Source organism: Gallus gallus, chromosome 4 (assembly GCF_016699485.2).
Source record: "Gallus gallus isolate bGalGal1 chromosome 4, bGalGal1.mat.broiler.GRCg7b, whole genome shotgun sequence".
Taxonomy (NCBI): domain Eukaryota; kingdom Metazoa; phylum Chordata; class Aves; order Galliformes; family Phasianidae; genus Gallus; species Gallus gallus.
Window position 1 is genome coordinate 63,291,316 of NC_052535.1, and position 14,415 is coordinate 63,305,730.

General features: G+C 35.6%; 1 protein-coding gene across 1 annotated transcript in view; it reads right to left on the reverse strand.

Moving 5' to 3' along the window:
- Nucleotides 1-14,415, reverse strand: part of TUSC3 (tumor suppressor candidate 3) — a 184,544-nt gene that overhangs the window by 154,361 nt on the left and 15,768 nt on the right. The window contains exon 5 of the mRNA XM_046940707.1: nucleotides 8,710-8,812. The gene's annotated coding sequence lies outside the window, so the exon portion shown is untranslated. The remainder of the gene's footprint in view (nucleotides 1-8,709; nucleotides 8,813-14,415) is intronic.

Here is a 14,415-nt window from a genome sequence, read left to right on the forward strand (position 1 = left end):
GTAGTAGAGCCCTCCAAATCCATAACTCTTCCAAGGCAATAGAGAAGAGTGAAGTTATACTCAGTCAAATGCAAATCACAGTCAGTAACTCTGTGTAACACATAACAGCAGTAGACGGACTTTACCAACCTGGGACCGGATACAGTTTAGATGCCTAAGTTCACAAAAACATGAAAAATCAGTTCATGCATTTTTGTAAAGAAAACAATTATGCAATTCCATTAATGCAGGGCCAGCCAGAGATAGCATTGCTTTCATAAGACCCAAATAAGGTTGCATTTATTTATTTGATTCTGATGTCTCTGAGATCAAACACGTTCTTGCACTTACCTCAGCTGGACCTTTTCAGTGGATGTTGAGACTCCACTGAACTTATGAACATAGTCAATTTGTTCGGGTTTGACTCAGATCCACACTGCACTTAAGAAATCCTTTTCTTTTTCTATCTGAATCCCTTTCTTTTTTCTATCTATCCATCCACATTTTCATTAACAGTAACTGCTGCTGTTTTTACATGCATAAATGCGTGACTTTTTTTTTTTTTTTTTTTTTTTTAAGAATAGCTCTGAACTAAAACAGGTGACAAAAATATGCATATGGTTCTGCTGTGGGCAATCTCTTGGGACCACACATAAATTGCACTGGATTGGAGGACACAAAAGAAAGAATCTATACACAGCAGTCTTTTTAAAATCAGCCTCAGCTCCTCCATTACATTTTCTGCTTTCACTTCATCAAGCATATGAATAGTGATAACATAACAGGTACTGCACTAGAAATCCCCTCTGCATGAACTCATTTATGCAACCACAGCCTTCTGTACAAATGTTGCCTATCAAATGCCTTTTCTCTTCATTTGCATGTATAAGCTGTAGGGCAGACAGTGCTCCTTATTTCCCATTTTGTTATGGAACCAATGTTTAGACTTCAAAGTAGATATGATCAATTGACTTATATATATCCATCTTTGGTATTGACTGTAGCATGACCAAGACCAAGTCATTGTTTGTGTTATTAAGTTTTTGTAGGATTTTTCTGTAAGGATAAATTACATTTTGTGAGTTGAACAGAGCCAATGAGATGCCCTTTTTCTTTTCCCTGACCTAATTTTTTCCGAATTCCTTCTTTTTCATGAATTAATTTCACTCCATCATGACTGTGAAACACTCTCTTTTGGTCATGAACTATGTTATCTGAACAAACTATCTTAATCTTAGTTTTGGTTAAAAAAAAAGAAAAAAAATCCATGTTTATTTTAGGCCCAAATTCCAGGGAGTTTTCCATAAAGAATTATTTCCATAAGTGATAAGGCTTGATTATAAAAGTCTTTTCATAGGACTCAGGTTGTTTTTCAAAGATAATGGAAATAAAGGTGTTCTGAAAGGTCTTTGGTTGGATGTTTAATGGTTGCACATACAGTAACCATAATAGCTTATATTCAGTGTGTCTGTGAGAAGTAAATAAACTGCAAGCAATTTCACATAATTTCATTCCTGAAAAAAACCTTGACCTTGATATTCCTTGTTATGTATATAAATAAAAATAAATGAAAATGCTTTGTGCTGAGCTGGCTAGCAGATTCTAGAATAGCAATGCAGATCTACACTGACCAAGGTGTTCTGTACACCTTTAATTTCCTTAGGAAAAAAAAGAACAAAACAAAACAAAAAAACCCACACACAGTAATTTATTTTATGGTAATCTCCTTTTTGCTGAACAAGTGGCTGCATTTTCTCAGTAGCAAACTAAACCAGCTGGAAATGTAATGTAATGTAACTCAGAACTTCAACATCCTGTATATACAAAGATTTTTGCAGTTTAATTCAGAGGTCAAAAGGCATGTTGCTTCTAAATGATATTGGATAAATAGCTTGGAATGATGCCCTTTTCTTAATTTTGAGCAGTAAAAAACAGACAAATTAAAGCGTCAGTACACTGAATTAAAAACTGTTTTATGGTAAGACACTTGAGCCAGCAACAAGCTTTCCAAATACCACCTGTGGCAGTAGATATACAATTTGTAGTGGGAAGACTAATGCTAATTTTTATCATTTAGCATATCAGCAAGGCATTGCTGGAATTGAGTATATATATAATATATATAATATCACATTAGTATTTAAAAACTGAAAAAAAAAAGAAATTGTGGTAGATGCTGCACACTAATTCAGACAGCAAAAGCCATTTTCATTGGAATGCTCTTTATGTTTTAATAAAGAATTGGTGTTGTTCACTACAGGCCTCAATAGTAAGAGTTTTACTTAGAGAAATGCTCTGAATAACTTCATATCTGCTTATACAACTGATAGAAAAATATTCTATTTGAGATTAAAAGAAATGGTTAGCTATGAATTAAAAATAATAGATTTATCTATACCACAAAATGATGTTGAAGCAAATAATGGTATTTTACTTATCCTACTGCAAGTCTATAAATTCTGGAGATACATATGCTGAGCAGATTTCTTTCTTTAGCTATATGTTCAAAAAGCTTTAATAACAGTTGATTCAAATTACAAGTATAGTTGGAGCAAAAAATCTAAGAGACAATATTTTCCTTGGATAAAAATATTAGCAGCTGATTCATAGCTTTAGCTATTACTTCTCAGGATAAACTTGTTTTTCTCAGGAGAGTGCCTGAGAAAAACACTATAGTGGGATAAAAATACAGTTGTCAGATGACTGGTTTTTATATTGCTAAGCTTTCTTTACTCCTATTGTGTACAAAACTCAAGCAGTTGCAGCTCCTACACCATTTTACTACTACAAACATTCATCCTGAGACTAGCTTTATCTACTCAAATTCAAATAATGAAAGATAGAATGTGGTGCATTTTTTCTCAACCAATATGTATGTTCCTTCAGGATATCTTTCCCTCAGTTCTCTCAGGAGCTTACAGACATCTAGAAGCTCTTACAAAATTGTTCTAAAATTTCTAGACCTACTGGTATCAATCTTCAAACTCTATTTACTTTAAAGAGCTAAGGATTTCCTCACACACCGGTTTCATTTGGACTCACAAAACCCAACATAAATACTTCAGAAATGGCTCCACTTCGAAGCCCAGCTTTTAGAAATTCCCACTTCATCACATGGCATTCTGTATATTTTAAATATTTCCCCCAGATAATCTGGTGTTTTAAAGTGAAAAGTTCCCATTTCAGTTTCACATCTATCAATCATAATAAAAATACATGCAACCACATCAATACAGAGAGGTACTCTGATGCATTTCTCTCTGTCTGGATTCAGAAGACAAAGATATGAACAGCAAGAGAAGCAGCTACACAAACAGCTACCACAAAAGGTTAAAACTTGATAGAAAGTAATGGAAAATGTTTAATCTTTAATGTTCCAATAATGCCCCCCAATTCTTCTTTTCTTAGGATACTGTCAGCTTCCTAATGCATAGATTCAGCATCCTGTTAGCAAAACATTATTCATTACATCTCAATCACACAATTGTCTTGAATTGTCTAGCAGCAAAATGTGTCTACAAGACAGCATGTTTTTACACTATTTAGGATGGACTAGAATCAGGAGGAATTCTTGTCATTCATTTAAAGCAAAACTTCTCTTCTGGGACCTGGGATTCTTTTAGGAATAGCCTGCTTCTGAATCTCCATGCATTAATTTTCTTATTTTTCTATTATTTTTGCATATGGTTGTAGGTTGTAGAATTTGCACAGAGGTATTTGTTTATCCTAAATCTATTAAATGGAGTTGTGTAAAGTTAAAAATTCGAATTCATCCTTTTCAAAGAAGGATCTGGATTTCTTGGAAGATCTGGCTGTTTGTCTCATTACATGCAGATAAAGAATCAAGATAAAGCTGTACAAATCAGGACTATAAATAAGACACATAACAAAACAATTAATGTCTGAAATATTTTTTGTCTATAGAAGATGTGTACTCTCACACAGTATTTAAGTATTTAAGTATTTAAGTCAATATAATTTTATATTTTCCTAAGGTATTTTCCTAAGCTCATCTAGGTGATATTTTTGAGATAACAGATGTCTAATTGAAATTTTGTTTCATTTGCTTAACTTAGAATCTAGAATGGCTATTCTTAATAACCGCCACTAGCTTATAAAATCTACACGTGAATTTAGAAAATCATACTGCTACATTGATTTCTTTCATTTGATGTGGAACTGACCTTCATAAAAGCATAATGATGCAAACACGAATCTTCTAGATCAGTATGTTTAATGTGCTTTGGAGGACTATGACTAAGATATAAATGTCTGGACGGCCACATATCTTGTGACCACAGCCTTGCAAGCTTTTTCTCTCACATGACACCAGCTGACAGGCAGCTCTTGCTCCTTCTTTCCACCCACATGTGAGTATTTCTGTTGACAGATTAGCCAATTTGCTAGAAGAGCAAAAGAGAGTAACACGTGTAAAGCTACTGAACATAAATAATTTCTGCTGATGACAACATTTGCATTGATGCTACTCCGATTTGGACTTAACAAAATTCCTTGAATGCTACTCACTTGAAACTGCTAGAAATTGCTGAATCTAACAGCACCTGCAATTAGGTAATGTATTTGCAGAGTGCTCCAGGGAATTGTGGCCAGCCAGGTGTTCTACTGCCTATCAATCAGTGCTACCCATTCAAGGAAACAAGAAAAAAAGTATCTGTTCTACATATTGCTGTATCTTTTCTCCTGTACCTTTGACATTTATTTTCCAATTTCTCAGGGTAGCTAGATGTTAACGTAGCCTTTGGTTCAACCCCTCAGCTGATCTGTATGTCTGTGAAAGGCAGAAACAAGGATGCTGTCCAAGGCAAAAAAATATCTTAATCATGTTCACACACAGTAACCACCATGCTCCAATGTTAGAAATGTGAATGTCACCTCAAATCTGGAGTGTTACCATCAGATTTCTTCAGTGTATAGGTAAATATAAAATATATCTTTCCATTTGCAAAATGTTGGCATTCTTGTGAGGGAAAGGCCAGTGGTGGTAAACACAATATTACTAAAGTGTGTTTTCTATTAATTGAAGTTCTTTTTATTGCATCTGTCTTATCGACTTATACATATTCTAATGAAAAGGGTTTTTTGTTGTTGTTGTTGTTGTTTTTGTTTTGTAGAGGCAATGTTGGCTCAGCTCCTCTGACATTAAATGAAGTGACACACCAGTGTAGGGCTCTGTTTCAAATCTGTGCTCAGCAAAACAGACATCCGTTTAAGGCACGTATTCTTATCTGTGTCAAACTCACAAGCTCGTATTACAAATCTGTATGCCTTGGTTTCTAAAATATGTAGCTTCCTGATTTTCTGATTAAAAATTGTAATCCAATACTAATCATTTCATGCTTTATTTCAAAATTTTTGATTTGTAAAATCTCTTATTTTTTTCTATGTCCTATTCTTTTTTTTTTTTTTTTTTTTTTTTTGTCATTTAAAATAATCCTATCAATTTGGTTTATTCATATCAGTGTTTTCTATGATGACTCATACATTTTCCAACAACATCATAATGGAACTGAGATGAAAAGTTAGGGGTCAGAGATTAACCATAATATAAGTCAGGAATCTTCAGAGTTTTTTTCCCCCACTTTTGATCAAGACTAAGCAAGAAGAATACTGGTTTTGCTCCCATTAACAAAGATAGATTTGACAGAAGAACATTAAAGGAAGGCATGTAAATAGTCAATGGGTCAATAGTAGTATTTTGAGGCTTCAAAAAAATGCATTCAAATTCTTTTTCATTTTCACATTTGTATCTTCTTTTAGGGAAAGCAGCTTGGAAAGATTCAGATGGAAGCATGAGCCAGTAAATTGAACTTGGATAAGCTACAATAAAATTAGTTACCTCCTCTACTCTTTGTGTTCTAACTACAATAAGAACCGTCTTTGTGAAAGAGGTGTGCCACTAAGCAAGATATAAGATATGGAAAGAAACATCTATTAAATTTCTAAGTAGATCTTCTACTATCTGAGACCGAAGGCCATTTTACTTGCTCACAGACTAACATGCAATCAATATTAATTATCAAAGAAAGGAGTGAATAATGTTGTAGTAAGATCAGCACAGAGTAATGAACTAAACCAACATAAAAGCAGTATTTCAATACAGTGACTTCATAAGTGACATCAACGTTAAAAAAAATAAGAAAAAATCATGATTACTGGAAAACTAGAAACATTTGAATCTGACTCACCTTTTTTTTTTTTTTTTTTTTCTGTCTGCAAAGTTAGGCACAGCATACTGTGTAGTTATCTCAGAGAAAGATAATAATGGCACTTTGATTTTCTTTTTCTACATTCAGATAGGAGAATTCCAATTGAGATTTTCATGCTAATTCCTTATGAAATACCAAGAATATCAGGGTTTTACAATGTGGCGTGAACAGTTGTTTAATCAATATGCTCTGCCAGAGTATGGGTCACAAAAGATATTTTAAAATAAAATGAAATATCCTTCCTTCACTATGCATTGTTAAGCACTATAGTCTGCTCATTTTCTTCAGCTGTTATGCATTGCATAGAAATAATGGTAATCCATTTTACTAAGTAACAAAATAGATTTGGTGGGAGTTGGAAATAAAGGAAGTGGAGGAATTTCATTGTTCAAATTATTTTCCTTCATTTAATATTAAACAAGGGCTGATTAAACAGTTAGCAAATAAAAGGCATTTGAAAATTTCTCATTTCTGAGCCTGATCCTTCCTGTTGATAAAATAGTCCTCTTTACGGGACAGAAGACTATGGGAGATATTGATTTTGTACAGTACAACTAGTGATGAAAATGTGGTGGAGACATAACAATGTTTATATTATTTTGGACTACACAATTGTGGAATCAATAGAATTGCATTTGTGTGTGGAATATGCCCACTCATTACAAGTGTGCTCGGAGTGAATAGCATGCAGTAGTGAGTCAGAAGATTTGGGCTATTCACTCATTCTACAAAAACTACCCAGTGCAGCTGCCAGAATTATCTTCCTGTACATAGAAAATTGTATCTCAGACTGTAAATTGTTCAGAACATTCAGGCACACATCACTGAATCAGGTTTTTATATCAGAAGTATTATACATTAATCTCATATCGTGCTTGCAGCAAAACTGACACAGTACCACAATTCTGAAACCTTTATGTGGGTTACCACAAGTGAACTACTGAACATGCTAATAGATTATCTGGCCAACTAGAGTACTCAGAGAATAAGATTCCACTAAATCCACAATGTAATGATCCAAACTCTGCTTTACAGAAACCATTTTAAAAGCCAGTATGTTCCATACAGAATAACAAAACCATAGGGGCTGGAGGGAACCTCTGGAGAACATGCTAAAGCAGGTTCCCTACAGTAGATGGCACAGGAAACTGTCCAGGATGATTTTGAATATCTCTAGAGAAGGAGAATCCACAGACTCTCCGGGCAGCCTGTTCCTGTTCTCTGGAACTGTGTTCCAGTTAGTGCCTGTTGCCCCTTGTCCTATTGTTGGGCACCAGTGAAGAGCCTGGCCCCATCCACTTGATACCTGCCCTTTCAGATATTTCATAGAATCATAGAATCTTTAAGGTTGGAAACTAAGATCATTACATCCAACTATCAACACATCACCACCATACCAACTAAACCATGTACCTAGGTGCTAGATCTACACTTTTCTTGAACACCTCCAGGGATGGTGACTCCACCTGGGCAGCCTATTCCAATGCTTGATCACTCTTATAGAGAAGAAATTTTTTCCTAATATCCAATCTGAATTTCCCTTGGTGCAACTTCAGACCATTACCTCTCATCCTATTGCTAGTTACCTGGGAAAAGAGACTGACCTCCACCTTGCTACAACCTCCTTTCAGGTCATTGTAGAGAGAAATAAGGATTCCCCAAGCCTCCTCTGAAATAATCCCATTTCCCTCAGCTGCTCCTCATAAGCCTTGTCCTCCAGACTCTTCAGCAGCTGCGGTGGTTGTGTCCAAAGTGTAGAATCCAGCACTTGGTCCTGTTGAAGTTCATACAATTGACCTCAGCCTACTGATCCAGCCTATTCAGATCCCCGTTAAGCCTTCTTAAGCCTTAAACAGATCAACACTTCCTCCCAACTTGTCATCTGCAAACTCACTGTAAGTGTACACAATTCCCATGTCAAGATCATCAATAAAGATATTAAACAGAAGTCATATTCATACTTGCATGACTTGCTAACCTATATATCAGATGTGGCATCTCCTGCTTCCTTGTGTGTTTTTCAAGGGATGCCATTAAGCAGAGAGAGGGAGGATACCAACTCGATCAATTTGGGGAATTAGGAATATTTTTCTATGATATTTTACAACTTTCTCACTAACATAAACTCTCTTAAAGGATCTTCTATCAAACGTGCAACAAAGTTTGCAGTTTATTCTCCTCTTGAGAGGATGTGGAACTAGAACTGGCCACCTAGTCCCTGGAGGAATGCATGTCCTTTGGTAAAATCTTCTGCCTCTATGCTGCCCTAGCTATGACCATGAGAGATGTTGACAGAGCCATGACAGACTCTTAACAACTGTATCTATTGGCTCTTCTCAGTGTATGCGCTGAGGAGAAATAAGTTTTATATTCTTACTGAAGCCAACATATTCAGCAAAAGTGCTGAGTCAAAACTGAGACATAGTTCAGCAGTTCACTATTTCCTAAAGTAATGTACCAATAATAATTATAAATATAATTGATGGCAAATTTATTCACTCACCTTCAAGCTGCAGAGTTCAAACAGCATATATTGCAATAATCTTGTAATTCTGCCCTTATAAATAGTATTCATTATACCTCCCTGAATTTCATATGAGAAGTGCCTGAGAAAGACATGAATGATATAATTTAATTAAAGAGATATAAAAGATGTTAAAGGTGATAAATATGTTTTATGACCTTTAAAATGAAGTCAAACAGCATACATATTTCTATTTTTGTAAGCCTTGGTAATAGTACGTCTTGAGTTTCAGAACAAAATATCTATTTTGATGGAAACTGATTCTTATTGCACATTCATAGGAGATTGCATTGCCAATGCTGAGAATGATAGATCAGTTTTACAGTCACTGCACAAGGTGCTCAGATAAACTTCCTATCATGTCTATCACACAGAATTGTGTTAGAAAATACAGAAATTAGTTATTTAATGACTTAATAAAATTCAATAGCATAACTTCAGAATTTATTGTAAGTATGAGGTAGGTTCAAAATCAACAGGAATTTAAAATATAAAGTGCTAGCTACAGGTGATACTACTGATAGTTGTGCACGTATTGTATATAGCAATACTGATGTTTACACATTCTTTCTTATATCCAGATATTTACAATTTCAATGTCAAGAAAAATCATTGCATCATCATCTCTGCTAAACACTAGAATTCCAAATATCATCAAGCTGGATGACTTTGACTATAAAATAAATGTTATATTGAAGATTTCTTATGTTGCAACAGATCATATGATGTTTATTTTGCTTCCATTTTTTTTCCTTGCAACTGCATTCATTTTTTCCTTCCAACTGTATTCATTTATATGCAGAAATTGGAACCACAATTTCTTGGTAAAATGAACAAAATAGTGTGTGGATTTACATAAATCTTAGACAGGCTTTGAGCTGATCTGGATTAATATTAGAAAACAATTTGGGACAGCAGTCTCCATTTTAAGATTGCAGAGCTTATAGTAATATACAAATGATTAAGTAATGTATTAACATTATTTCTTGCATATTTTTAAGTGTTTACTCCTTTTATTACTCCAATCTCCATCACAGAGGTATCAGTGGTAAGAGTTCTAAAATACTTTTTTATATTTAGCGATTATTTTTATTTTTGACAGTAAGACCACCTGTTTTAATTGATCTGTTTCCATTAGTCCATGGATCAGATGTCACACTGTATGCAAAGTTAAGTAAAACAAAACTACAGTATCTACAAAGTTTTCCCTCATAGTGGTCTGCAAGCTTGTTTTAGCACTTAGAAAGTTGCAAGATTCCCATCTGCTGAGATTTAGAAAATACAGCTCTGTAATGGCACCTTTCTGCAAATGCTAAAATTGAGACCACATGGTAATTTTTAGCCCTGAATGTCAGAGTAGAGATAACAGATATGTTGTGAAAGTAAAAGACAATAGCAATGCATTTTTTTTTTCCTTATTTCCCTTTTTAGCAAAGGAGCTAGTCCAATACTAAAAAGAGACTAACTGCTACTAGAGCTATTGGTAGCTGTTGCCTACTCAGATAACCAAGACCAGAAGAGAAAGGTCATGGAGAGGATTCTGGGTGTAGCAAGGGATTATATAATATGTATTTAATTTTGTTTTTCTTCTTCTTTTTTTTTTTTTTTTCTTTCCCCAAAAGCCTAATCAGCCATCAACTGAATATGAGAATCTATACTGCTTAGAAGAGGAAATGTCTGAGTGTCTTACATAACACACTCAATAACTGCTGGCATCCAACTTTATTTTGGCCACTGCACATATGGAATTTTGGATGCTGTGAAAGTTATTTCATTTTCTAAATAAAAGTTGCTCTTCTTTTTTGCATATATTATCCCTGAGTCAGTACAGATTTTTTTCTGTCTTTTTTGTGCAAATCTGTGTTTACCTTATTATTTCTGCAGACAGAAAACCATGTGTTGATCACTTATTTTTATTATCTCTTCTTTTGTTATGGCATAAGTATATTACCTTTTCTCTCTGTGGATAGGCACTTCACACATGAGCTTTCTGATACTGTGCTGTAACTGCTTAACTCTCCTTATAACCTACTTCAAGGCTTTAAAATCTCCTTGCATATTCATTTTCACACTGTTAACTGAAGATGTTAACTGATGCCTTCATCCTCTATGTCATGGCAAGCACATTTTTCTCTCATACTAGCCCTCATCCTTCCCAACAAGATGTACATTTCCACTTCAGTGCACAAGGAAATGCAAGAAATAAATTCATGCAAAACAGTAGCAGCTCAAAATGTAGGTAATGCCCTACATTTCCTATATATTCAAAGTAAAAGGAAGATATGACAACAGTTTGGACATGTTTGGACACACACAGTCCTAGTAGTGGACTCCCCACTTTCCCTATTTTGGTTGTCTTTCTTTTCTGTTACTGTCATTAGCTGTCCTTGATATTCATACATATGCTTGCTGTTGGCATGTTATTTCCTTCTTACCTTTCCTACATTTTTCTGTTGATAGGAAAATGTATGCTTTTTGAAAATACAAGAAGATAGTATACCTAGCACAACGGCCTTCTAACTGGGGCACTGGGTTGTTACTGGTGTAAAATAGAGGAGGAACTACTTTTGTCCATGAAATAATCACTGAAAAGCAGATCCATCAAAATGCAAAATTTTAACTGCAGTCCCTCTCTTAGAAATAAGTGAAATGTTAGATTCCAAAATGGAGAAGTCACTTGCAGGCAGAAGTTTTAGTTTTGTGATTTTTCTTTTTAAGGATGGAACCAAAACGCATAACCCAGGCTGGGATTCAAATTTTTCCTAGAGTAAAGCAGCTAAATACAGGTAAGCAAAGATCATAAAAATTATGACTGAGTATGGATTTATTGGATTTATTTCCTGCAGTTTTTCCAAAGCACGTAACAAGCCCTATTCTTATTTTTAATAGCTAGTTTCAGTCAATCTGTAATGGTGTTAGTACAGCTCATTAAAATCAGATCTCTCTTGTACCCTCTTCCATTTTCAAAATTAATTAAGCTGTGGTGCATTAACTGGAAGGAAGAGGCCATAGCTTTATTTATGTAGAAAACAAAAAGAGCATAAATCAAGGGCAATAATCCTAATATTTTAGAATTGACGTTATGAAAGGGCACTTTGCTAAGTGGCAACAGCTTCTTTTCAGACAGTGTAAACCATACCAACTAAGTGAATCATCCACTTAAACATCATATAAATGTTGCTCATTTCCTACTACCCATGCATCCATCAAGAAACTACTTTAGCACCCATCATCCACTCCATTGTACCATTAGCTGTCATATTTTCTTTTTACTGTGTATTTGTCACCCACCAAAAATCTTAGTACCTTTAGCTCAATATAAATATATAAAATGTAATTATTATAACTAATATAATATTTCCCTTCTTTATCTGATAATGCTTTTAAAGGAATTAGAACCTTCTACAATATATGTTGCTACATAAAATACTTATTCATGATCAAGATCAGAGAATCTGCTGAAAACATCTACAGAAGGTTGATGCACCATATATTTGCAGATGGGAATGGAAAAAAATGTGAGTTTTTTGGTGATTTTTTTTTGTTTCTTTGTTTTATTTTCTTTTGTCTGTTTTTTGCAGCTGTTTAAACAGGTGGCTGCATGTATGAGAGAGGGATCTTTGTGACTGCTCTTTTATTGAATTTTAATTCAAGTGGTGGAGGTTAAAAGGCGATGTGCCTTTGCCTGCAGGCCAGTCACTACTGAATGCATGCCTGCAGACAGCATTTTGGTATTGCAGGCTGGGAACAGGAAACTCCCTCATGATACATAGTTGTCATTTTGAGGATGGCTCCTTTGGTACAAGATTGGAGAAGGCTTTCCATCATATGCTGTCTGGCACTGCACAGCTGTATTTTCTCTCAGTGGGTCACTTCTCATCTTGTCCTGCTGCAGGGTATGAGCCTCAGCCTTGCTGAGACAGCATCTCATGAAGGGTACACAACAGGTACTGAACACTGTCAGAGTCTCCTGGTGGTCTTCGAGTCTAAGCTGAGTCTAAGCATAATCTAAAGGTTTTGCAGAGGTCCGTGAGCTCTCTCTGGACTTCCCTCCTGAGACCAGAGACCAGGATGCATGTACTCCTATGTTCACTCTTGATTTTTCATTCATTTTTACATTCAACCTGCATCTACTCTCTTTCATTATCCCTCAGGATAAACAAGCTTTCTGGTTTGTAATTAAAACACTTAAGAAGCTGTATTAGATGGATGCTAACAAACACTTGAGGAATGCCTTTGCTCACTGGTTTTGAATGCACTGCTATTTACCATTTAACAAAATCATTCAAAAGGCCCTCTCACCCTCAAGCTCACAAGTCCCTGTAGTCTGTGAGCTCCATTTATGTTCAGACTGACCACTTGTGATCTGTCTTTTGTGATTTTGATTAGGTGAGGAGTTACACTACTCCTCCCATCTTTCCTACTAGACAGTCCTCTCTTTCTCTCCCCTTTGTCCCATGCCACCTGCCCAGTGTGTACAAGCAGTCCTATTGCCTGCCTTTCTGAGCAGGCCCAAGATCCTCCTCAGTTTCTCCTGCTCTGAAATGAAAATATTGCTGATATCTGCAATGGAAAGAAATGCAAAACGTGTGTTTTGCACACTTCATTAGCAGAAAGTATTTGAAAAAACTATTGTCATGGTTACAAAATTAAACCAAATCTTTCAGAAATCCTTCTTCGCAGGGTCTTGCCAAACACATGACCTTTAGCTTTCAGCATCAGTAATATGACTTAGACCAAGGCCTGAGTTACTGTTGAGTACCAATATGAATTAATATAGGAGTTAAGGCTTTCCTTTAAGGGCTTCCTCTAGAGAGACTATGGCAAAAGTTGATTGAAGCAGCTAATAGAGCTTTTTCCAAATACAGCACGTTCTGTTCATTCCTCAAAGGTACAAAACATTTAAAATAAAGATAAATGGTTGCTGGCAAATCTGTACTATTTAGACCTTTTTACGCTGCTGTCAGCCTCACTAACTCCCACTCTGGCAAATCCATCCCAAAGTGCTCATAGACTTCACTCCTCTCAGCACCTTTCAGCCTAACAGCTTCATCTACTTTAGAGAAAGTAAAGGGTTTTAGATTATGCTTGGATCCCTGTGTATCCTCTAGGTTAGCCTTGAAACAAACAGCATTGGGATGCAGCAGATAATTTCTAGTTTTGACCTTTTGATGACACATTAACTGGCTTCTGCTTTGGCTGAATCTAGTCAGACATTCTGCTGCCGCCAAGAAGATACAACAGCTATTTTCAGCTAAAAATCCTGGTTTTACTTGAACAAAAACTGAAACAGTATTAGAAAGATCTTTTAAAACACATCTTGTGAGGAGTTAAGTGAGATACAATGGATCACCCAAGTTCATTGAATGGCAGCCCTTTTCTGCCAGGCCTTTCTTCAGCCTGGCAGCTTTTCGGTAATTTCCTCTGCCAGGAGCACACACACCACATCCAGCTCCCTAGATTATTCTCTGCTTCCTAAAATATCACATTTTCCCCCCCATACTATGTCCCAAGCTGCCTTTCTATCACCCTTTACTGCTGTCATTACTTCCCTAGGTTTTGCTGTGTTGTTGCTTATCTGAAAAGACCAAATGAGTTGGATCTTTTCACCCTAGAGGAGACGCTCAGGGGGTAGCTCTTCAATTTTGTAGTCCTTAAAAAAGGGCTTCAAAGAGAACAGCCTCT